The 23549-nt window shown below is 42.1% G+C and overlaps 1 protein-coding gene across 5 annotated transcripts in view; it reads left to right on the forward strand.

Annotated features, from left to right (window-relative positions):
• The window catches only part of LOC111867680 (wiskott-Aldrich syndrome protein family member 2), a 69098-nt gene that overhangs the window by 16858 nt on the left and 28691 nt on the right, over nt 1–23549 (forward strand). Inside the window, exon 2 of one of the 5 annotated variants that reach the window (XM_033752770.1) lies at nt 7642–7652. The exons of the other annotated variants lie outside the window; for them this stretch is intronic. The gene's annotated coding sequence lies outside the window, so the exon portion shown is untranslated. The remainder of the gene's footprint in view (nt 1–7641; nt 7653–23549) is intronic. 5 annotated transcript variants of the gene reach the window in all.

Below are 23549 nucleotides of genomic sequence, written 5' to 3' on the forward strand. Positions count from 1 at the left end.
CCTGATTCGGTTCGATTCCCAGGAGGAAAAAGTGGTTTCTCTCCACAGCGTCCATATGAAACTCTAGGACCCGCCCAACTTCCTATCCAGAGAGCGCCGGGGGTTCTTTCTCCAGGGATGAAACTGCTGGATTGTGAAACACACCGCTCACCTCCGTGTAGTGCCCCTGAAGTCCACTCTCTCATACGTCTTCGTGTCTTGATGTTTAAATGAGCACATGGACAATTTTGCCTCTGCCTTAAAGGTTGCTGCTTTTGGTTTCCGAACATTACCGTGTATTTGAAATCGACAGAAGAAACACAGATGGATTCGAATCCTTGACTCTTGTAATATTTGTGGTGATATAATTTGTAAGATTTGAGGTTTTCACAGCGGTGACTATGAAGAAAGCCATCTTCTGGGATGTGGCGCCGTGTAGAAATTGTTAATCGACGTTTCGGAGGAACCTATCGCCTCCATCTTCAGGGTAGACTGGACTCAGTCTGTTGCACCTGCTCAAGTTGGTTCGCTCGCGGATTTCTTCTTGTTTTCTACCCTGAAGATGGAGACGATACATTCCTCCGAAACGTCGGTTAACAATTTCTACGCGGCGCCACATCCCAGAAGACGGCTTTCTTCGTGATATAATTTGTTTGCAAGTAGAATATATCGCTACACAAATTGCTGAAGTGCTGGTGTAGCTAATGTTCTCGTGGTAATTTGAATTGCTCGCGGAGGGTGGCCCAAAATACGTGCTCCATGAGAATTTGCATAAAGTAACTCGGTAGGATTTTGAAAGTTGGTGGATTGGACTGCCAGGTCCCATTGAATGGCCACATAAGTCACCAGACTTCTCGCAGCCCACTTCTTCCTGTTGGGGCACCGTCTTTAAGCAACGGCCAAAAAACATGGAAAAGTTAAAGCAGCAGTGGGCTGTTCTAAAATCAATGTCACTGCCTTGAGGCGGTTCAAGTATCGTTTGTTGATTGAATACAGATGTGTTTTGAAGATAATGGCCACAGTTCGAACGTGTATTATGATTTGTCTTTATACTATTTCGGATTCCTTCCGGGCCACTCTGTATGTAGTAAATCCCTTTACGAATAGGATCNGACGTACCATGGTGCCTCCAACCAGACCCTACATGAGGACTTAAAAATACCATACATCAAGGAAGTAATACACTCTCAGGCCGCAAAATATAGAAACAGGAACACGAACCACAAAAATAAACTGATCAACCAGCTCATTAGTGATCAAACTGTACCTAGAAGGCTCAAGAGACAGTGGCCCGAAGACTTAGTTAAGTAACATAAGGTGAACCGGCACTGGCCGGCAACACCTACAGTGTCAATTGACTNCACGTACTTATTTATATATGGACTTTTTTTAATTTTGCCAGCAAGCTAATCACCATACATCAGTTGCCAGTATGATACCATAAGATATGCCATAACAGTATTCAACTCGTTTCTTATCGGTGCATAATTTATGGAAAGCTGACTGACATAAATCTTCATACAAACTCTTAGCAGAACTTTCGTAAAAGTGTAGAAACAGTGTTCTAACCTCGTATTTGGCACGAAGTTTGCGATTGTACGTCTTTTCCACTTGTGGTGCGTCGCCTGTTTCTCATGGGTTTTGATTGCTTATTGCAGTGTAAGACCCCGATAAACAGCCGGCCACCACAGATGTTCACACCTTCATAATACGCTAATTTATGTTTTAGGAACGTCCAGCTTAATGATTTTCCGCTGTAACGAAAACTCCAGGGCGCGTATGTTTCCAGCTCATCATATTTCCCACCCTTCGCACGGTCATTCTGCTTCTGTACTGTTTTGTTTGTTGCTTGATATGCACACAACACATGCGCCAGTATGTGCTATTCCACGCGTTTCCAGTTTGGTTCGGAAACACATGTATTTCTTGTATATTTAGATCTGATTATAGGAATCTCAGGAACTTGGGTGTCGTGGACAGAGTTCGTCGCTCCACGAAACCTTTTACTTCCGCTCTGCTAATTTGGCAGGACGAGGAATGCTTCATTTACTTAACTAACGTCAGATTTACGTGCGATTCAGAACTTCAGTCATGCACCGAGAAATACATAGAGCAGAGGTGGGCAGACTTTTTCTTTCGTGTAGGATTAATATAATGTAGACACACTAAGGAGATTTAAAACAGAATCATTAAAAGTAATAAAAATTAATCAGATATGTATTATTTGTGAAATGAGGGTTCCGTTGCGGGCTTGGTCATTTGAAACAAGGTGGAAGGGCCGTTGAAGGCATGAAAAGATAGAAGTAATGTAGGGGGTTGGTGCGTAGTGGGACCCAGCCGATTGTCTAGATAATGTGGGACCCTCAACGTCTCACAACCCTATGGGCCTTCACGGCCTGGTACAGGGATAGCTTTACTTTTACTTTTTTTACTGTCTAATATATATGTAATTAATTATTAGTCATTACCAGCCTCTTAGAACTATTCATGAGTTCTTAATGTAAGCAAACGGGGAGTTTTTAAGGACGTCCGTTTTAAACACATTGTCTAGACTTTCTAAGTATCACGAATATACTTTGGACTGGAACTTTGAGGAGAATACACGACCGTCTTGAAATACCGTATATTCACTTGCGGATCTGAATTATGGTTGACGTTTGGAAGGTCACATCAGTGCTGAAAATACCCAAAGAATTCGGTACGCGATGGTTGGGTTGTTGAATTTGAGGTGGGGAGATAGTGTTAGGACGATTTGCCGGTTCAAGAGGGATGAAAGGAGGACTTCTTCTTCTTCTTCTTCTTCTCCTTCTCCTTCTCCTCCTCGTTTTTTTTTTATTTTTTATTTTTTTTCTGAGGTGCTTCTACTTTCACCAAGCAGTCTGTGGCAGTGTAACATTATAAGAGTTATATGTGGATGGAACCTGATCCCATTCTCGTCCAGCTTATCGGCCGCCCTGGTTTACCTCAGTCTATCCCGGGACAGCTCAGTCGGTATAGCGACGGGCTACGAACCGGGTTGTCTAGGAATCGTTTTAATCCCCGCAGGTAAGTAAAGTAAAAAAAAAGTAAAGCTATCCCTGTAACAGGCCATGAAGGCCCATAGGGTTGTGAGACGTCGAGGGTCCCACATTATCTAGACAATCGGCTCAAAGATGGCGGTAAGGTTGTCAGCCTTACGCGTCTACCACGCTTTAGTCCCCAGGAAAATTATTTAGTTAATTCCTGGTACTCATTTCTGTTAGAGGATGAGTCGACCCCAGGGTCATAGTGTGGCTGGAAGGATTAGGGCAATTAAAAAAATCCAATGACATCGGGACTTGAACCCGCGACCTTTCGGCTTGTAGCATAGTGCCTCAACCAACTACGCTACAGCGTTCCCCCAATCCCCGCAGGGTAAGGGATCTTTCTCTTCTCCACAACCGTCGGTTGTGGGGCGCACCCGCGTTCATATCCAGTGGGCGCTTGGGGGGATTTTTCTCTGGGGATAAAACGGCCCGGTTGTGGTGCACACCATTGCCTAAGTTAAGAATATATGGAGCTATACCACCCTTCCCCCATATGTCTTCATGGCCTGAAGCTTAATTAATTCACTACTTTGCCTTTTACCTTACGTCAGACTTTTCAAACGAATACCGTAATGTTGCTTTGGAACAGACAGCGACTGTCGCTTCTGAATCCTTAACTACCCGTCATGATCGTCGTGACATAACATTCGACGCTGTACAACATCTGGAGTTGAAACAGTACTGCAAAGTAATGTCTTAACCAGTCATGATTCTAGTAGCCCCTTCCGTCTCTGAGACTATCCTCCCATCGTCTTCACGGTCTTCCAGCGTTTCTTTGTCCGTCTAGTTGGTTAATTCTTAACTTTTGGGGTCAGTCTTGAAGAGTCCATTCTTGAGATGACTACAGATGAACTGAGTGGTTCCCGAAATTTGCCACGAGGAACTGAGGAATTGCGTGAATGTAGAGCGCGATTTAAGTCACTCCCCGAAGTCGTAAATCAATATACGGCGAGGACGGAAAGGCCACACAGTATGTGTAAAAGGCTTGGCACTGTTTGCTTAATATGGATTCTTTCGTCGTCGTGACCCTGTTATCACGTAAACAGTAGACCATTGCGTATTTTGTAATATGTTTATTATGATAAATTGGGTTGAAATAGAAATACCGGTGTTCCAAGATATTTAAGGGAAATTCATGAAGCCCTTTTGTGCTGGTAAACTGTATACCTGGATATATGAACTTTACTGTTACGCCACAGTTGAATTGTTGAACCTTTAATTAAAGATATTTTAAATCTTGAGTTGGAAATATCTTATTTGTAATAAGATATAATGTGGTTTGACTTGCAACCCATTGACTCCCAGTTTGACGCCCAGCGTTTCAGTCTCTATTAAATACAAACTTAGAGAGATTTAGTTTGATCATGTCTGTAATATCTGAGCCTCCTGCTCATGGAATATGAAACGGGTGAGGATGGCCGCAGTGTGAAGGCAACAGTATGCTAGTAGCATTAAATTCGTTCCCCAGGGGAGAGAGACTTAGGCACTCGTGTAGACTTTAAACTTCTCTCCTTTCTGACAGTATGGCTGTATTTAATAACTACGGTTGCAGTGTTTATTCTACTGTGTTCCATATATAAATAAGTTCGCTGATCCAATTTGCATTAGTACAATTTTTCATTGTTCTCTTACCGAATTTTCGCAATTAAGTAGCTCTAAGGTTGCAGTCACTTGTTTGTTACTTTGTTGTAACACGTTGAAAACACAAAATAATTCGTTTCTGCTGTTAAGAGAAGTTAACACTGTCCAGCGATAACGAGCACCAAAACACGAGTGCTCTGAAGCACTGTAAAGTTCCTTGAGTGCTCTCTGCATATTGAATATGATGTTCACTCAGTTCTGGAGATGACCTGTGCCAGGACCTTGATGTTTACGATGTATAGCATGTTGTTTCTGTTAATATCTTAGGAATTGTGTCTGTATGGAATAATGATACATTTGTTTGTAAGTCAGTTAATGATACTGTATCAGCTACCGAGATCATCCGGATTTCTGTAATGTCTGGATTTGAATGGTGAAATTATGCGCCAGAGGACACTTCTACAATTCATGGAAAAGTCAACGATTAATGCAGCTCCAATTTTTCTCCAACCGTAAAATCAGTATGAAGAGCGTTCACATCTGCTCCCTGCTACGTGCTTTCTACTTGTCCCGTCTCGGTTTTTGTGGGAATTAAAGCAGCGATGAATATATTGATTTTGAGATTTGTTTGTTTTGCCTGATGTTCCTTTTAAATATTTTTCCATCTAAACAAGAGATAACCTGTTTCATGTAGATAATGATTGATTCACATTGGGGCACAGTGTTGTATGATGTAGTTATCGATTTTATGTACATATTGAAATTGGGAAAAACTTCTCCCCCTCCTCAGCGTCCGCCAGTTGAAGAGGGGACGTATGAATCATTTGCTTCTACGCCTGCAATATTCAATATCCGGTCTTCCCATACACCAGCCGGATTAAGTTCGATACAAGTTATGTCTGAACCTAAATTAGTCACGTCACGTGAACCAATGCACACTTCTGTGACACTTTTATACACAGATCAGGTATGAAGGGACGTTAACCGTGAGCAGCGATATTTAGCGTGCGGCTCTTTGTGTATTTAATGACTTACGAGTTTCCAGTCATATCAGCCGTTACGCATTACGGACAGCGAACGAAGGGAAGGGGTTGAATGAATGGTAAGAGAATCAGGCGCGTGAGAAGACATGTTATTCATACCTTGTCTACAAGTTCCACACAGTAACGTGAACAGTTTCCCTTTCTGTGAGGCATATTCGCTAGCTCGATTGATTCGTAATCTATGTAACGGCAGTTTTTAAACAGCCAACATCACGTATAAATTTGTGAATGATGTGTTGGAAGGAAGTGGTCGCCCCCTATTTAAGACACTGAAGAGAACCGCAAAAATTTTTGGCTACCTAACCTCCACACGAGATATGAACCTGGCACCTTCCGAATACGAATCCGGAGTGGCAGCCACTCGACTGTTTATGTAGTAGCTACAGAACAACCTACGTGGCAATTCTGGCTTTCTGTTCCTTGCGTATATTCATGTTGTTGGACCGAGGAACAAAATAGCTTGTATCGACTGGCGTCATTTCAAATATCCAGCATGGTAGTAGTTATTTCTGCAAAGATAAAAGTATGATTTTTCTGATTCGAGCGTCGATCCACTCCCATTCGTGGTTTTCCCAGTTGGGATACGAGTACTTCCTACCACGTACGAGTATTTCAAAATCCATCATTCGTAATAAACCTCTCATTCGTCGCTATGTAAGGATGCAGTTGATAAAACGTCGTCGTTAAGGAAATCCAGAAATAAAGGCAAGATATGATATTCTGCCTACCTTTCTGCTAGTCCAGTGGGTCAGTGCGCATTTGCCGTTCTTATGTAGTCTTTGTGCAAACCGCACGAAACGGACGCAGTATATCTTCGGCTTTGAGGCAAATTTAGATGAATTGATTGGTATCAAAGGTTTGTATTAAAAGCCATAGCACGAATTTAATGCTTATGAATATTGGATGATCAAAGAACGGCTCAACGATAAAAATGTATGGCATTTTATATATATATATATATGCTGAAGCTGTACAGCTTGTATTGTAGTTGGAACATTTTTCGGTACGGGGAATACTTGACAAAATGAAAGGAACGTATTTTCTTGCAGCTTTTGGTTGATAAATTTTTTCATATGTTGAATATTTTCAAAATACAAGGAGAATCATTTTTGTGTAATTTGCATCAGTTGAATGTATATACAAAATGAAACACTCCGATTTGAGACACGCGGACAAATCACATTGAACGTAAAATGTTTAATTTTTCTTGAAAGCTGTTGTTTCAAAACGTTTCGCTGAAGCAAGTGGTGGACCTACACTTAGTTACCATTTCCTGTAAATGGTTTGGTAGACTTATTACATCATCTATGCCTCGGGCTTATTAGTGATCTCTTCCCTTTAGCTCTTCCGACCAAAATTTGTGTGCATTTCTGAGCTCTTGCATGTGAGCTCCACGTCCCATTTTCTCTTCCTCCATTTGATCACCCTAATAATAGGTGATGAAGAATACAAATTATTAATCTCTTCATTATGACCTTTTTGTTAGAAATTGGACGAAATTCGGCCAGGAAGAAACCGCATCCTCACTTTAATACTCTACAGATGAGTTTGAGGGAAGCAAGAAACTTGTTGACTTTTCTTATAGCGCCGTAATGGTGCTGTAGGAGTTGCATTGGCCTGTTACAGTGAATGACCGGCCGGTCATGAACAACGAACCGGGTGCATATGTTTCAACAAAAACACTACCAAGTTCATGTTAAAGGATTTTATGGTAAAACCAAATACTATGCTTATATAAACTAGTAAACATTAAATCTTGAGAGGCGTGTTTCGGGCTGTTTTATGAGTTTTTTAGGAGGCGTCCGTTGGCGGAGTAGGGGAAAATCGATGGCAGTCCCTTTGTGTACTCTGGATTAATAGCTATTAAATTAAGATAAGTCAGAACTATGTGACGTTGTTTAGCATATTCATTTTACTCGGGATGGGATGTATCAAAAATTTAATACCGTTATCTCTTGCTGTTTCTTCTGCAGTTGGACTGAAGGTTGGTGAGCACGGCTAGTGGCATATACTCGTAAGTAATTCAGTAATCGCCTGAAAAGAGAAGCATGATAAAGCAGTCAAAAGGACGGACGGGTGAACTTAAACCCAGGCCGCTGAAGGACTGAGCTACCGAGAGCAGTAGCGGAAAATAATTAGCAGTAGCGATACCTGATTATCTTTACAAGTTTACATTCAAGAAGGGACACGCGGTAGCATAGTTGGTTGAGGGGTTATGCTACAAGCCGGAAGGTCGCTGGTTCGACTCAGCCTCTAATATAAATGAGTACGAGGAATTTTCCTGGGGGGTAAAGGGCGGCCGGCGCGTAAGGCTGACAACCTTACCGGCATCTCTGACCCGATTACGTGGTATCTAGAAGATGTGGGAGCCTCGACGTCTCACAATCCTGTGGACCTTCACGGCTTATTACAGGGATAGCTTTTCCGATTTTTTAACAGTCAGGCAAAGTACCAAGCTGTTCATATGAGAAGAAAATATAAATCTGATCTGATTCTAATGTAATGTGCCGCACTGACATACGCAGAAGAATGATTAGAATAACGATACAAGGAAGTCACTTTGATGAAGAAATTTGAAACTTGCAAGCAGTAACGAAGGTCTTTGACTAGGAGTTACGGTCTGTCAGTGTCATTCTTTGGGGTGTTTCCCAGTTACTTTCGTCCGTAACAGTAGCAGAATTGCAGTGTCATTTGTAATTATCATCATCTTCGGTGTCGTCGTTTCGGGAACTTTATTTCACTGTAGAATAATAATTTTAAATGTTAAGTATTTCGCGCTCCATTGTGGTCGACATCGAATTTGTCATTGATGAAGCCGTTGCTGCTTTAAGGCCGCCTGCCTTCTTACATTCGTTTTAGGCGCTTTGAAGAATATCTAAGAGCACACATTCATCTTGTCCGTCCGTGCGTAAATATCAGTATCCAAATGACATCCCGATTTCGTTCGAACTCGATGTGGTAGAACTACACATAATCCTGTCTGGTTTTATTTATGTTGCTGTAATTTAATCCATTTAGGAGACAATTTATTATACGACTGCTCTCGTATAGGTTTGTTAGTATTAGATCAAATTTTAAGAGCCTAAATGGACGAGTGCAGGCTATTTTTTAAGTTCTTTGAAATATTTTGATGACAGTTGGGTTACGATAGCCTATTCGGAAACCGAGTTGTGTACATCATGACTTAAATGTGATGATAGAAAATAAGGTCGGCAAAGAAGAAACAATCATATTAACACAAAGTCGACAGTAATCTTGTAATTTTTAATAATTTTTTCCCTGTGGCGCTACAGCTCCATTTGTGCCTTGGCCTACCTCCATGAAACTCTCCGTTTCACTTCGGTTTACTAGATCTTACACATACGGTAGGACTCCTTGGCCGAGTGATCAGCTCGTCGCAAGGCCTCTCTACCTGTAGACAAACACAGAAAAACGCACACAAACATCCATGCCCTGAGTGGGATTCGAACCCACGATCCCGGCTTCCGAGCGAGCGAAGACGGTGCATGCCTTAGACCGGTCGGCTACCGTGACCGGCAATTTTTAATAATAGCAAATCCTATCTCCTTTCTGAAGAATCTCGAGTTATGACTGAAGATTTCATATTCTGTGGTTTTACGCTAAGAATCGATTGTAATCTTGAGATGTATACTCGTACTTCGCTTCCACTATCCTACTGGGGTGTCGAAATTGTAAGAGAGGAAGTAAGGAAAGAAGAAGGCAGAATAAAAGTAATTTATACATCTGCACGAAGATGTAATGAATGGATATGATTAGATCTAAAAGTTTGTGACGATGGTACATAACTACAAGTATTATGTTTTTGGACATTATCCATCGTCCTGTCTATTTTCTAAAAAAATTTGTGTATTTTTCAAAATACAACGTTTCGGAAACTGAATTCTGTCCCCGTCCTCAGGTAAAACCTACTCAGTTGGGACCCATAGATAGAGCTAGTCCCTATCTCCGGACCTAGACAGGTAGATGGATAATGTCCAAAAACAAAATACTCGTAGCTAATGGATATGGTAACTAATGGAAATAAGGATGTTCATATAGAACGAGACATTCTTTACGAGAAGTAAAATTTCATTATCGACTTCCACTGGGTTCATCGCATCTCAGATATTTATCTGGGGACTTTTCTGTGTTCTTTTTTACTTTGTATATCATGAGGGCGGCCTGTTTGGTGAGATAAACATTGATTTGAGATCTTCCACTGACTCTGTTGTGAAATTGTAGGCAAGTAAACTGCACGACTGCAGTTTTTTGTTTACCTCTCAAATAAGATAGTGAAGGATAGATCTTACAATTCATTCGCGTCCTTTATTTAGATATGTTTCATTTAATGATACGCCTCAAAAGATGACATTTTGGATGTTGAAACATGTTGGGTAAACAGCCAACGTAAATTTGTCGTGACTGATGATATGCGATAAATGATAACGTTCTGGATTACGGTCTATTTGAAGTTGTCCCATTGCTTAACTAATTGAGTGCTACGCCAAGAAGACATCGGGGAATGTATGCAGAGGTGCACGTATTCATGACTTCGACACTAGATGGAGGTGAGTGGTCAATTTCACGCTCCGACCGCTTTACCCCCCCCCCCGGGAAAACCCCNTCCCGCGGCATAAGTCGGATAGGAAATGGGCACGAAAATCGGTCTGGACCACATGGAGAGGAGGTGCGAAAATCAACCTTAAAATATTGTTTGGTGATTGGGCATACAAATTATGAAGCTCCTTGTTATGTAATTTCCTCCATCCTCCTTTTAGTTCCTTCCTCTTGGGTTCGAATAATCTTCTCATCACTGTATATTCAAACACCGCGTTCTTATGGGTTTTGAGACAGTGTAATTCGGAAAGGCCCGACGTTTCAGAGGAATACCAACCTCCATCTTCAGGGTCGAAGAGTAGACCAAACAAGAAACAACAAGAAGAACGGAAAAGGCACTAAGTTTCGGAGTAACTTTGCCTCCGTCTTCATGGCACAAGAGCAGACTCTGCTTGCTAACGTCTTTTGTGTGCTTCCTTTCTTGGCTTACTCTTCAACCCCGAATGTGGCGACGATATATTCTTCGAAACGTCGGAATTTTTTTCGAGTTACACTGTGTTACAGCTCAGAAGAACGTGTTCTTCATAGTCCCCGCTGTGAGAACCTCAGATCCGATGTAAAATTATAGTTTTGTATGTTTTCGTATTCATATTTTTTGGACAGCATGGGGCGGGGGGCTACATTATTATTGAAGCAACATTTTAAACTTTCGTCCGAACGAATAATCTCAGTTCCTTTTGATGTCGTCTGGAAGAAGAAATATAACTATCGTAGAACATGAAGAGAAAATTCGTACAGCAGTTCCTAAAGTCGGACGGCTATAGAAGAAAGGTATGCCATTCGGAGGGAAATCATCATTTCATATCACTGTGTTATCTGTATGTTGATGCAAGCATTCCAATAAAGTCCCCTGCTTATTTTTTTCATTGATGCTGTAATTGAATAATAAATTTGTTAATTTACGCACGTGTTTAGGCGACCTAGGAGTTTGCTCCTGCTTGTAACACCAGTTTGTCGAGTGTGGGCCAGAGCAACATTTCCCGTAAGTGGAAGCCGGGGGTCGCCGAAAAATGGGTTAACAAAGCTGCTGACAATTTATATTCCTAAGAGGCTACTTTGGTCACGGTAGCCGAGCGGTCTAAGTCATGTACTGTCTTCGCTCGCTTGGAAACCGGGATCGTGGGTTCGAATCTCACTCAGGGCATGGATGTTTAGTTTGTGTGTGTGCTTTTTTCTGTGTTCGTGTACAGGTAGAGACCTTGCGACCCGCCCAAGGAGTCCTACCGAATGTGTAAGATCGAGAAAAACCGAAGTGAACGGAGAAGTTCAAGGAGGTAGGCCTAGGCCCACTGGTGCTGTAGTGCCAAGGGGGGTGGGAGAAGAGGCTACTTTAAACTATAAACACAGTTTAATAGAAAATTACTACATAGATGCCATTACTCTTCTTTAGTAATTATTTCTTAAAGTATCTAAATCACATGCTGAGTCACTTCTCATAGATTGGGCGACTTCAGACGTTTTTATTCACATAATAGGAGCCTCAGGCGATAATGTTTGGAAACGTCTTGTCTAGAGCGATAACTTAAAATGTGCAAAATCTCCGAGTAGTTTATTAATTATTTATTTTCCGTTCAGAATAGTACATAATGCGCTTTATGGCTAAGGCATCAGGAAATATGGTTTTAAACTTCAGTATGTTGTAACCAAGGAGTGATGTATTGACACGTTTCATATTGGCCCACAGTTATGTCACATTATTTCCGGTCCTTTGTTCCTACCTGACCGCTTGCTCCGGGCTTTGTACAGTTAGTGCCGTTACACTCTGGTTGGCGCAGAAACGTAGTCGGTACAAATCCTCCCGTAGAGGAACTGACATTACTGAGATCGTCGCCTTAGCCGTAGAATAACTGCACTTTTCACAGTTCCTTGAAATAATGTGCCGAGAGGCAACGCAACTGTCTCGATTGCCAGTTATTACCACGCTTTACAAAGTCAGAGTTACTTTACGACTGACGATTTACCACCAGTCAGTTCGTCATGGCGACAACCTCTCGAGACTCACGACCAGTAATTTCTTTCCAACTGAACACTTGCAGCCCTAGTCTGTCGTTTACAGTTGCTACTGGCTCTCATTCTCAGGTCCAAGTCCCCCGGAACTCATGACCACGTTTTACTGTCTCAGATCCGACATTCCCCCAACCTGGAGGGTTAGGTCCCCGTATTTATATCCCCCTCCCCCGGAGCAGGGTGGTCTGGTTATAATCCCAGGCACTGTGTTCATTTTTCGTCGCCTCTTACAACCCGCAGGGTTACGGTGGAGGTATTCGCCCCCGCCTCCGCGCGAGATTTCCCTGCTTAACAATCACGGAAGATATGTTAAGCGTCAGACACTTCCCTCGACTCACGGTGTAGAGGACATTCTCGAAGCATTTCAGTGAGTCTTCATATACTAGATATGAACAATCACTGGCAACCGGAAGTGTATGTTTTTCATTGCAGTGTGCACCCAAGAGTGAACGGTACCTGTAGCCTAGCGCGTTTAATGTATTTACATGCGTCAGCAATATTGTAACGTTATGAATTTTACATTAACTCCATGTGCAGAATCCTTTTTGAGAAGTTATTGGCCGTACATCTAGCTGTTGGATTTATTGCTTTTCGTAGACTGAAGATACATTACTACGTTCTCAAGAGCCCGTCGGTGATCGCTATCCAAATTTTGCATAATTACATACTTAAAACGTGTCACGGTACTCAGGTCATTCGTCCATTCAGCGGCAGACTGGGCGTGGAAGCAGTTGACTTGGCGGCGAATGCTTTATTTCACTTGTTTTAATTTGATAGCAGCTTCGTATGACATTCTGCTTACAGAACATTGCCAGCTTCGTTCAGTTAAATTTCTAAGTAGTTATCTGTAAAGGGACTGGCAGGACTTCGGGGTTTTCTTTTTATTGGTGCGTCTATGGGGCTGATCCATCCATATTTGACAGCGCTAGTGTTAAAATAGAAGTGATGTTACTTCTTACTCTATATTGCCACGGTTGAGATTCGTGGAGCGTTGTGAAGAAATCTGCTCATGTTCTGAGAGAGGAGGCTTTATTTTGTATCGGATAGACCTAATCTGGGACTCTAATCGACACAGAACTGTTGAACATTATATGACAGCCCTAAGCTACTGTCTGTTTTTTACGTTGTTCCTGCAACACATGCTTATGAACCATTCGTCTCTACGGAATACATATTTGTTACGTGTTGGAGATGCGAGAAATGTGGTCTTCTAACAAGACGTGTACCCCCTGCACTTCGGTGAATGAAGCGTTTTCCTGAAAATAGATTAGTCGTAATGGTCTCATAACTTGGCCCTCTAGAACAGTCTATCTGAACGTTCTTAAGCCGCTTAATTTGCAACGGCCAGTACGCAGGCTACGTTTTAATGTGTGGTTTAACGCCTACTATACGTGTAGCTTCGAATCATAGGATGATCAGCGACTGATGAGTTTGAAAACTGTGAAAGGAAGAGACTGTGTCCTAATTTGAGGTATGAAGTATTATCCCTGCGTTTGCATGGGAGAATCACGAAAAACCGGAGTTAGGATAGCTGGTGTTTCGGCCGAGATTCGAACCGGCGTCCTGCCGAATACACATAGCTGACAAAGATGAAGTCAGTGTAATGATTAAAACGATATGTATAAACTGTGAGAGAATTTGACGTTTTAAAATACATTTGCTTCGATAAACGAGCAGTGGCGTTTAGCAGTGTAGGATGTATATTTGAGGGCAAAGGCCGCGATCTAGTAAAGAGATGAATGAAAAAGAGTGAATGGTTCATTTCACGTAGTGACTCATTTTGTGTGTGACATAGCAGGCTAATGCGTTTATAACTTGTAGGAGTGATACTATCGGATAGGAAATTCCTTTTCTTAATTCAGGTGCTGCCTTGGGTTATAGTTTTGCTTTACGTAGTACATTTACAAAGAGGGATAGTGAGAGAGGGAGTGGTGCAGAATTAACTGTGCAACTTGTCTTTTCCTTTTGCTGTAGCAGCAATTTGTCTGACATAGGAGCTTGACGGTATTGCCTAAGTTTAAACCCGTCAGAACTTCTAAGAATATAGCATTGGGTCATGAATGAAACGTCACATACAGTTCTTACCTGCAGTGCAACCAGTTCTTATCGTGACGTACTATGCCTTGCACTTATATCGGAAAGCAGCGCGTCATGTCATCACAGTTTTCCTAACAACAAGCTTTCTCCGGAAGACGCCGAACACTGGGCACATAACAGAGATTCTGAAGTAATTTTAATCCTGAATAGTCACATCAAATCACAAACGTACTATGTAACAGAACGGATACTTCGTGGACGCCAGTAATGTTCTTTAGATTTATTTTTTAATTGATATATCGCATTTAAGTTAACGTTTATAGGTTGGGGTGGAGCTCAAACATTTTATTTTCGTTACGGCAGCCTCGACTCATGCGAGTTAAGCAACCACTGATGTAATCGATTGTTTAGGCAAAATGTAGGTGTTCTGAATTCCCATATGTGTTTAGCATAATATGATCATTGCACCAGCCATCCCGACTTTGATGGCTGTGTAGTGTTGAAGATCGTGCTTCTGCTTTATGACAATTAATTAAACTTGTATTTTCAGGTAGTTCACGCTCATTTTGTGATTTTTTTTTGGTAACGTGGGTTACCACTGCCATTGGAATGATTCGAAAGTGGTCATTTGTGTTATAGTTAAGGAAGTCGCTCTGACAAAGAAAGTATAACGTTTTACAGAGTGAATTCGACTGATTCATAGCGTGAATAGATGTGAGGGGATGTGGGAGGAAGCATTCGCGGCGTATTTGAGGATGCGACCAGGAATTTTTCTGATGAGACTGAGGAGAACCACGAAATACCCCAAGGTAGCCGGTGTCTGGGCCGAGATTTGAAAGCTGGACTTCCCAAATACGAGGCAGGAATACGACCTACTCGACTACGATGCTCATTCCCTCTTCGTAGACCGTGTAGATTTATATACCACTCGTACTATTCACGGAACGAATTGTGTTCTTACCGTGACATAAATTTCACACTACATCTGCTACCATATCATAATATTATGAGTGGTTCCTAGTTTTATTTACCATTTTCCTAATTATTACTTCAGTACCTATAGATGTGTTACACGCTTTGCAGATATCTGTCGTCATACCCAGTTCAAGAGACCAGCATTGATGTTCCCACCTCACGATTTTGCAGGGCCTTCATTTGCTATTAGAGAGTTAAGAGAGCACAAAGTTTGGAAATTTTCCAGTGGCATGATGCTCATGAAAATCGGCCAGTATCAGCAGGTGCACAGGCTTCTGTTATACTCGTATATGGGCCAAATATTGGCGAAGGAACTCTGTATGCTGGTGGTGGGTCTTGGTGCTTCCGACTTGGTGGACCATAAACCACGGGAAGGCAGGAATACAGGTGTGCTGTAACAAACAAACGCGGGAATTTGAGCAGCGTTTTTTTATTTATCTAGATTTCTCTCGTAGTCATTCTATATTTTCCACTGCTGCCACGTTATCATCATCGGCAGTCAGTGGGTTCAGCAGCAGCATCAACAAGCATGGCATTGACATAAATACGTGTCGTTCTCCCTCCAATTTAGAGATCTGTAGCAATTGTGATGTTCTATATTTGCTTGATATATAGGTCACCACACTTCAGATTATCTGTTACTTGTAAAGTGACTCGGTAGGCCGCGCGATAGCTCAAGCGGTTAGTCGCTGGCTTCCCACCGTGGCGGCCCGGGTTCGATCCCGGGTCTGGTCAAGTGGGATTTGTGGCGGACAAAGTGGCGCTGGGGCAGGTGTTCTCCGAATACTTCGGTTCCCCCTGCCAATCTTCATTCCACCAATTGCTCCACAATCACCCTCACCTATCATCTGGGGCTGGTACAGTAGGCCAGAAGTGGCCTCAGTACAGGTGACCCACTAGCAATAAACAAAAGTGACTCAGTAGCACCCATCATTCATGTTGATTAAACGGTAGAATAAAAGTGGCAGATATCACAGGTGTGGAGAAGCACGATGTTTAAGCAAGCAAGGAGCATACTTGCGTGCATTAATCATTTACTTGTGATAACGCTCTTGATGTTCATATATCTCTATGTACAGTGCTCGGTTTTCTCGATATAATCGTCACCGCCACATGCATGCTGTTCGAGGTTTCCAAGCACGAGGGTGTTGTCATGGATCAGACTAGTAGAGAATTATCACTTTTGCTAGTTTTCTCCTGCCTGTTTTTTGTAACCGAAGAGTGTGTCAAATTGTCTGTGTGTGATTGTGGCATTTTATTTGCAAAAAGGAAAGTTGTTTATCGAAGTTCGGTGCTCAGAATTATTTCTCGATTTGTGTAATTCCAATCTTAAGGAAATTCTGAGGGTAACATACTGGCAAGATGTCCAGTAGGAGTTTTTATAAAAGTGTCTGAAACGATATTGCTGCGTGGAAATAGTCGAAATTGTGAATATCAGAAAACCCTGACTTGCACGAGATCGAAAACGGGGGCTTTTTCCTTAAGAGCAGCAGTAGCTATTGAATCGAAGATGGTCCTGTGTTTTTGTCGCGGGCCATTGTCTAAAATAGATTTATATTGAGCCCATTCTCCCATATGATACGCGTAAGGTAGAAGAATATAGCCTTCCAGAAGCTCATTGGCGACGCCATTTGTACCAGTACCTTTAATGAGAGTGCCTAGTTTGAACATTAAGTTCAAGGAAGAACTAATGGCACCCCTCTTTATAACTTCGTCTCATTAAATGCCCGGTATAACGACAGGCTGCGGGCTTGACGACTAAGGGGCCAGAGTTCGACTCCCAGTAGGTTCAAGAATTTTCTCTTTTCCACGTCGTCCAGACTAGCTTTTGGGCCCACCCTACTTTCTATGCAATTATTACCGGGTGCTCTTTTTCCGGTGGTAAAGCGTCCGGGGCTTGAAATTGACCACTCACCTTCAACTAGTGCCGAGGTCAAGAAAACGTGGATCTGTACACCAGTTGCCCCATACGTCTTCATAGGGTAGTACGTAATTAGTTAAGCGCAGGAACATCTTTACTTTTACTTTACTGTTTGTGCGACGTTTTCTCTCTGCATACCAATGATGACTCATTTACCTACAGTGGTCCATTAATTGCTGTAGAATCGAAAAGGTGTTTGATATTCCGTGCTGTTATCATTTTCTCCAAATTGACAGTAACCAAAGCTGTGCATTTTTAATATATTATTTATACAGAGTGTTGAATGGCATAGTGCTGTTTACATTGTACAAGTTAATTCGTTGTTACGAGACAGTCGTTGATGCGGACTTTACAGCAATCTTCCCTTTCTATCTGCAATGCAAAATATACTCTTAAGTCAAAACGTCGTCATGTTTTGCGAACAACTTCTGTCAGGCGGTTAGAAGTTGATTGGCACTACAGTCGACTCAGACTTGGCCTTCTTGTGCCTGTATAGCTTCAGCCGTTGCTAACCTCTGGCACAAAGGTGAGTGGCTAGCGTCGCACCGAGGCCGCTTACTTCCAGATATGAACTCCCGGTACTCACTGCACCAGAGGATGAATGGGGGTCTCAGAAAGGGTCTAGACGCGATGGCGAAGAGAAATTTTGCCGCCACAAATCGAACAGCAGTTCTCCCCTCAACTCCGCAGCGTAGTTACTACATTGAAATCGACAGAAAAGAATCCTCGGATTTTAGTGGAGACAAAATTGGCAGTCCTTTTATCATGTAATCGCAACTTATCTCAATGGGTTCACGGGCCACAGTTTGAAAATCACTTTCCAACTGCATATATTGTCAATTACCCTGGAAAATTCCATTAGGTCGAAGCCTTGACTGTCTTTTCTGGCACGGTGCAGCAATTTAGTATGACACTTTTTCGGCGTGTGTACATCCCTGTCATATAGAAACTCTCTTTTTTTTTCTTTGACTGTGCGTTAGGCGGCCACTGGAAATGCTGGTTGATTCAACTGAATTGATCCATTGCGTTGACCTGTGTACACTAATAAGGGAGATGACGTACAGTATAGAAGTACTATATCAGTTCAGATGTGGTCTAGAGTGAGTCGTGACCTCTTAAGCCTGGTAACAATTGACATCTTGTGGTAAGCAGATTATGGGGCGGATGAGGTTTACAGCGGGTTTGCTGCGGTGTCAGAGGTATGGACGTTGTATTGGTCTTCCGTAAGAGAGACCAAATATGGAGGCCTGCAGGGAGAGACTATGGTAAAACCCATCAGTTCTGAAGCGTGGTATGAAGTGTTTTTGTTCCTTTACGCCTTTTGCACAATTCTTATAAAATGCATATGGCTATTGTCAGCTTATGCTTTCTTTTTTCGAACTTTGTATGATCCGACAGAACTGTCTGGAACGTTCATTTAAGGAGGCACTGCTTTTCGCACATATGATTTAGCAAATTATTTTAACCAACTTCGTTGTAAGAAATATATCATGTGGAGGTGGGATGTACGTATTTCTGGAATGCTGATATTTGTTATGTAATTGGCCTATTTTCATAAAATTCTCATTCATTTCTTTTCTGTGACTTTTCGACTACATGCCTCTTTCTTTGCTTCCTGACACTCATAAGGTTCGGAGTATTCCCTACGCTGAATCTGTGTGCTATGAGTATGAGGGGTAAGCCATAAAAACCGGTCCTCGCACTTCAATGTTCTATTGTGCTTCCCTTTTGGATTAACCCTTTATTAAACCTGCACTTCGAAAGAAATGTAGGAGTTTGTTTATGGGGTCGTCATAAAAGTCACTTGGTTCCACGAAGATTGACCCACGTGGCGATGTCTTAGGTAAGATATAGGCTCACAGTCACATGAAATGTGTGTGGCTGATTCATCTTCTTGTAGGTACCTTTCACAAGTTGGGTCGTCTGTCAGTCCCAGTTTGAAAAGATGCCCTTTTAGGTGGCAGTGTCCAGTAAGTAATCCTACCACTCATCTTAGTTGATCCATGTGTAATTTTAACAGGTCGCTCGTTCTTTGGCAGAGGTTCCTGATATAAATCCTTCTGCCTGTTTGAGTCCAGTTGTGGATTCCCACTGTTTTCTATGATTTCTCTTAGTCCAGTCCCTGATCGCTTTCTTGACAACTTCAGTTGAGATGCCGCAAGCTGGTTCAGGTTCTATGAACGGTTCAAATCCTGTTCTTGCCAGCTGATCTGCGGTTTCATTCCCAGCGATATCCTCGTAGCCAGGCACCCATATCAGCTTAACTCTGTTGTGTCTGGCCACTTGTGTGAGGGGTTGGTGGCAGTCCCAAACCAATTTTGAAGTGATTTGGTGTGTGCCAAGTGATTTGAATGCAGTTTAACTATATAATAGAATATAGATAGTTTTTGCTTCTTTGAAGCACAGCACTTCTGCTTCTAGCGTTACTACTTTGGAACTTACAACTTGGTTACTAATGCTTACTAGTACAGACAATAAATTTTCAACTGACCGATACAAGTTTTGCTTCCGAATTCTTCAGAAGCCGGTGTGTGGCTGACTTCGACGACTGTCTTCCCTTCAAACCGTGAGTTCCATGGTCCATCAGCTTCTCGGCTCTGTCACACCCTTAAAATCTAGTGATTTGAATGTTTTTGAAATTATGGGGTTCACCTCATTTCCCTGATTTCCAGTCAGTTCACTGTGACTTTGGAATTTAGCCCTTAAAGACATAACGTAACTTTCGACAGGTCTTTGATGAATTCTACACTTAGCTTCGGTCTCTGGCCCTCCTCCTTAAGAATTACGATCTGCAGAAACTGTCAAGTTTCAAATTCTCAAAGACTGCCGCCGTTACACTTTCGAGCTAAAATTCCAAGAAAAATCCAAAAGGGTTCTTTCTTGATCTACTGCAAGTTTGAGAATAAGGTAATTCTTACATGCAAGAATAGGCCTATGTCTCACTGACTCGTTCATAACATCCCACTGTGAAATAATTAAATTTCTAATTAATAAACTTAATTAAATGTAAATGGGTGCGTGGCAGTGGTGCGGTTACACTGTTTCCCTGACGCTTATGTCAAGTCACATTCGCAGAACTAAATATCCTTTTTTAATTTTACATTTACGTTTACATTTTAATTGTAAACTTCATTATTGTGGGTACACGCGGTAGCGTAGTTGGTTGAGGCACTATGCTACAAGCCGGAAGGTCGCGGGATCGAATTCCGATGAGATCATAGGATTTTTTTTAATTTACTTAATCCTTCCAGCCGCCTTGGTGTCGACTCAGCCTCTAACAGAACTGAGTACCAGGAATATTCTTGGAATGTTCTTGGGGGTAAAGGACGGTCGGCGCGTAGGGCTGACAACCTCTCCGCCATCTATGAGCCGATTGTCTAGAAAATGTGGGAACCTCAACATCTCTCAACCCTATGGTCCTCCACGGCCAGTTACAGGGATATCATTACTTTTACAGCCTGACTCATTTTAAGTTTAACTCTAGGCCAGCATATAGTGACAGCATAGGTAATTATGGATCTTACTACAGCAGTGTATATCCAGTACACCACCTTTGGTTTTAGTCCCCAGGTTTTTCCAGACATGCCTCTGCATGTCCAGAATGCCTTATGGACCTTGTTAATAGCCTTGTCCAGCTGTTTTTTTCCATGTTAGCCCCTTGTCTAATGTTAATCCAAGGTACTTGACTTCACTGGATAGCCAGATCGCTTGACTGATAAGGGTTGGTTCCTTAAGCCCCTTGATATTCCTCCTCCTAGTAAAAGGTATAATTACCGTCTTGTTTGGATTGATGGACAAGTTTGTTCTTTCGCACCACTGTTGAACTGTGTACAGGGCTGTTTGTAAGACCTCTGACACAGTGTAAGGGAATTTCCTATTTATTAGGATTGCTATGCCATCAGCATATCCTTCTGTGAAATGACCTTTACTGTTGATCTCCCAAAGATCATCCACGACCAGGCTCCACAGTAGAGGGGAGAGAACACGTCCCTGCAGACTCCCTCAGGGTCTCTTTAGACAGTGTAGCACTTATATTCCTGCTTTCCAGCCAAGCACAGATCCATCTACATATTGTGGGCTCAATGTCGTGCCTTTCAGAAGCCTGTTTTATTGTGTCAAAGGAGGTTCTGTCAAAGACTCCCTCTACGTCAAGGAATGCTCCAAGGGCAGTATCCTTGTGTTCGATGGCTTTTTCTATGCGTGTAACCACATTATGCAGTGCGGTTTCAGTAGATTTACCTATTTGGTAAGCATGTTGGTTTCTGTGCAAAGAATGAATCTTCAGTGTACCGTCCCTAATGTATATATCTACTACTTTCTCCATCGTTTTCAAAAGGAGAGACGACAGGCTGGTAGGACGATAAGCCTTAGCCTCGGTATAATCAAGTTTCCCCGGCTTCGGTATAAGTGTCACTTTGACTTGCCTCCAGACTTTAGGGATAAACCCATGCGCCATGCACGCTCTGAATATGCGGCATAGATGTGGGATTAAATGTTATCTGTGTTAGCGTCCATTTGTCTATAATCCGTCTAAATTGCAACACTTTTTATTTTACACTTCAATACACTCTCTAACACTACATGTTTCGGCCTCAAGCGGCCATCTTCAGGTGCTTTTTCCAGATATTCAATTAAGATTGTGTCGAAACTGCTACATGTTTCACTGTTCCAATTCATTTTAAAAACCACACGCTGTAGTCTAATTTTTAATTAAAATGAGATAAAATCCTTTTATAATTTCTTACTTATTGTTTTGCTTCACTCAGGGTGTCGTCATTTCCGTAAAATATAAGATGTTTTCCTTGGCAGCTTGTTCCTCACGTTAGTTATTGTCTCCTGGTTTGTGTTTCCTCCTCAACGTGTGGTGTTGTCTTTACTAGTGCTCTTTTTTACATGTTTCGGCCTCAAACGGCCATCTTCCGGTGTTTTTTTCCAGGTATTCAATTAAGATTTACGGAAATGACGGCACCCTGAGTGAAGCAAAGCAATAAGTAACAAATTATAAAAGAATGTTATCTGCTAGTCCAAGTCACATTGTCTTACTCGGGTCTGAGTCCCTTGGGACTCGAGACCATATTTTACTGTCTCAGATTTGAGACTTCCCCTTTCGTCTTCTCCTACGACTCGCAGGGTCACGGTGGAGGTATTCGACCCCGCCTTCACACGGGGTCTCGCCCCTTTACTGCTAGCGCAGATGGTCTTCAAGATAACTCATCCTCACGGACCCCACGGAAAACAAGGCGTTGCGTAGCGTCGACTGCACAGAAAGCAAAACTCACGTGATTCCTACCCAGCGAGTTCATTGGCGCGTTGAATGCTGCGTAGCAACGAGCTTCAAATTTCCGTCCTATTGTTGCATGTTTACAATTTCGTTGCCTTGTAATGGAAACGCTTTGCTTATTGCTATCCAAGAATTTGTTTTCGCTAGAACGTGTTTACCTAGCTGTTTCCTAGCAACAGATATACACGTTACAGTTGAAATAATGTAATAGAGAAGAATTCGTTCCGTATTACCTTCCACCAGACCAACTGAATCTTTGCTTCCAAGGGATTCGCGAACCACGGTAAGAAACTATAAGTGTAACGTAAAAGTTTCCGCCTTTTTTCGCTCTTAGAATGGTTGAAACATTGCTTCTGTTCTTTTCACGATGGTAAAGGAAGCCAAATAGGAGCCTAAACGCTGTGATCGCATGTTGCCCCTTAAATTGAAGCACAGTTGAACCCTAACCTGCGCAAGAACATTTAGCTGGTGTGTCCTTCATTGCTGTATTTTTTTTTTAATTTGAAAGTCTGGTTTGTTATTCGTTGTTTTATGAAGTGGGTAGTATGATGCGAGGTTGTTGACCAGCGCAACGCTAAAATAAAGACCGTAGTAAAGAAGATACTCGATTTGAGAAAAGCTGAGCCAGTGTCAACCCTTGGAGTTTCACCCCCACAACAGTTTATTAACCCCCCCTTTTTTTTTGCGTTTTGCGACCATTTCGTATTATGCAGGTTGAAGAATGAAGTTAATTATTCGAGAAATGGAGTTCTGCCTCGGATATATATATATATATATCATCATCATCATCAGTAATCTGTCAAGACGACAGGTCCACAGTCTCTTCCAAAACAATTCCTCCACTTAATGCGATCTAGAGCTTTCTCCTTCAAATGACAGTATCCTCTTCTGTCCCCAAGGTCATCCAGCATCTTCTTACGTCTTCTTCCTCGTCTTCTTGTCACTTCTATCCGCCCATCTATCTTTCCTTCGATAGCTTCTTTTAGAAGGCAGTTTCTGCGTAAAACATGACCAATCCAATTAGCCTTCCGTTTTCTTATTTC

This window comes from Cryptotermes secundus, unplaced genomic scaffold, assembly GCF_002891405.2.
Source record: "Cryptotermes secundus unplaced genomic scaffold, Csec_1.0 scaffold931, whole genome shotgun sequence".
Classification (NCBI taxonomy): Eukaryota; Metazoa; Arthropoda; class Insecta; order Blattodea; family Kalotermitidae; genus Cryptotermes; species Cryptotermes secundus.